Here is a 3032-nt window from a genome sequence, read left to right on the forward strand (position 1 = left end):
CATCTTTGCTCTGTTGGATGAAACTGATATTGTAGTGTGCAGTGAACCAAACTGTTTGTCACTTACTGTTTGTCTGGGTTAAAAAAACTCCAGCACTCCCTCAAGTATACAAAGGTTACTCCAATAAGGAAGATGAATATAGGATATGTTGTAAATATGCAAATCATAGTCAAACCAGAACAAACAGTATACATTCATAAATGCTTTTTGTAGACAATGAAAGCTACATATTTAGGTAAAATACAAATAAAAAATAGGTGATGCACGAAATTAGAGGAACATCTTAAAGTATTTGTTATGAGGACACAATGTCACCAAAAACTAAACTTTCTGAGAGCCTAACAAAAGTTGTGTTTGCTGCAGGTGTATATTAGTTGATTTCATTATATTGTCAGGTGTTTCTGTTACTGTATCCATTTGTAAAAGTTAAAAAATAAGATCATTAAATGGATGAAAATGCTAAATTCACAATATTGATTTCATTCTTTAATTTTAAATAGAAGTACTGAAGGACAAATTGCTCCAGAACATATTGGATATATTTAGATATTGAATTTCCCTCTACTGTCCACCTTTAAACCCACAACATGAAATCTCAAGTAAAAAAACAGAGTTTAAACTTACGTCTGGTGACTTCTTGTCTTCTCTTCCCTCTGTCTCTCCTTGATGTGCTGTTGCAGAGTGCTCTCAATGAACCATCACATGCTCTGCTGAAAGCCACTTCGGCATTTCAATATGAAAATGTATTTTTTTTATGACCACGGACTGACCTATTGATGACAAGAAGAAGTCCATATAATTTTGGAAATCATTTACTGTAACAGAGTTGACTTTCCAACAAGGAGAGGGAAATGTGTAACTCCAAAATGCTATATCCACTTATGAGAATGAAAGGAATTAATGTTTATTAATCAGAAACATAGGCGCAGTTACATCTTTAAGATTGGGAGCTTACAAAAAATGTTATTAATTAATAATCAGGACAGCAGCATGTGCATTTTCATATCCGGACTAATATCATGGCTCGATATTGTAATGGAAAATTATTATATTGCCTTATATAGAGTGCCTTTTACAATGTAACCTTAACATGATCATGTTCATGCAACATATAACCTGAGTGAGTTACACTGCCTCCTTTTATAGTTCTTTAGGTTGTTTGTACCCTAGCAGAGATTCCTTTTTAGGTAGTAAGAAATGTATCATTGATATTTAAGTCACAAGAGCCGTAGACTTATCTCTCCCGTACCCGGTGATACTCCTGGAACCATAGTTAATTGGAGACTCACAGGAGCCAACTTATAAAGAACAGACACACTTTGTTAGAGTTATGTGGAGACCTGACCTTGCTCTTCCCCGCCCTAGAGTTAGCTATAAATGAGCTGCTACTCTGTGAATCTTTGTCTTTTCCATCCAACACTTGTGTGATGCTTTTGTTGGATCGACTGACCTTTCTTGCAAGAAATAAAATCACATAAAGACATATTGGTTTTGATATCTTTATTTCAGAAGCTTATCAGTGAACAAGAACATTTCTATCACGCTTTAAACAACAAAACGTTTCCTGCTCTTTCTTTTTCTGTCAATGAGAAGACACAACGAGGGCGAAATTATCCCAAAGTGCGCAAGAACAACTTCTTTTGTTCTTTTTATTTTCGGCCTGCCTCTCTTAAATGTTGCAAATGCCTTAACTTTCAAACAAAGACATCTGCTCTCATTCAGGATACCTTAAAATATATTTCTCTAAAGATGTTATTCTGCAGCATCCTGCTTAAACATAACCCATAACCAAGGTAACGTAAGTTAACTCAGTAAGACTGATATGCTGCTAAACCTTATTACCCATCATTCATGATTTAAAATGCGGCTACTTTAACTTAAATTACCATAGCAGGTATTTCGAGCATCATATCCTCTTTTACTTTCTGAGTTACATAACACTTGTAGGATTAGGACAGCTGATGGCTACTTACAGGACAGGAGGAAAGTGAATTCGCCTGTGGGCATGAGGAATGTATTATTTTCATCTTCTTATATTGATACAGATAAATTTACACATGTTTTATGTTTATGATATGCACAAGGCAATCCTAAAGGACAGGATTAAGACCAATCCCAAGTTCTGTTATAAAAAGACACTGGTGTTGCTTTTATGACAAGTCAAATATCTGCTGTGGAAAAGGCCTATGTTACAGAAACCTGTGTATACTTTGTGAAAATAAGATGATTCAATTCAGTGTATAGCTACAAATCATAGCAGAAGAACACACTTGCAGATCACAACTACATCGCTTCATCCTCCCTTTCCAAGCACAAAACTACAAAACTATGGTTACCATGAAACACACTGTGAACACTGCTATCTAGAGCCAGTGTTTGGTTTGTCACTTTAGGGCTACTGTAGAAACATGGCGGTTCAACGTGGTGGATTGCATAGAAGTTGACCCGTGACATCTGTAGATATATAAACGACTGATTCTAAGGTAAAAAAAACACAACAATTTTTATATTCAGGTGATTATACGTGAATAAAAACATAGTTGTGCATATTATATTGCATTTCAAACTGTAGTTTGTCCTAAATATAACACACACTGGAACTTTAACAGGAAAATAAAACTACTTCAACTGATGTCATCCAGCAGTAAAGATATTCTTTCAGATGTTTCTCAGATGTTTAACATTTTTTACGAGATCATTTTCACACTTTGGATCATAAATATCTTCAGCAATCATGCACTACTTTGTAACTAGCTTTAGTGTACATGTAGTCCTTTGTCTCAAACTGAATAAACCCAAAGAACAGACAAGCTTGTTCAAGAGAAACACACCATCAAAAAACAGAAATGTTTTAACACGTAGAACAGATGAAATTGTAAGTGTTATTATCAGGCTGACTGGACCACTTATGGTCTCCTCCTCTTTCCATACCTCCAGACTAGGGATGTGAATCCCCACCACTGAGGCCGATTCGATACACATCTCGATACGCTGCCAGCGATACGATACATTAACGATACAGTGGAGCCCCC

Source organism: Morone saxatilis, unplaced genomic scaffold (genome assembly GCF_004916995.1).
Source record: "Morone saxatilis isolate NCDOM2014 unplaced genomic scaffold, NCSU_SB_2.0 Contig4, whole genome shotgun sequence".
Classification (NCBI taxonomy): domain Eukaryota; kingdom Metazoa; phylum Chordata; class Actinopteri; family Moronidae; genus Morone; species Morone saxatilis.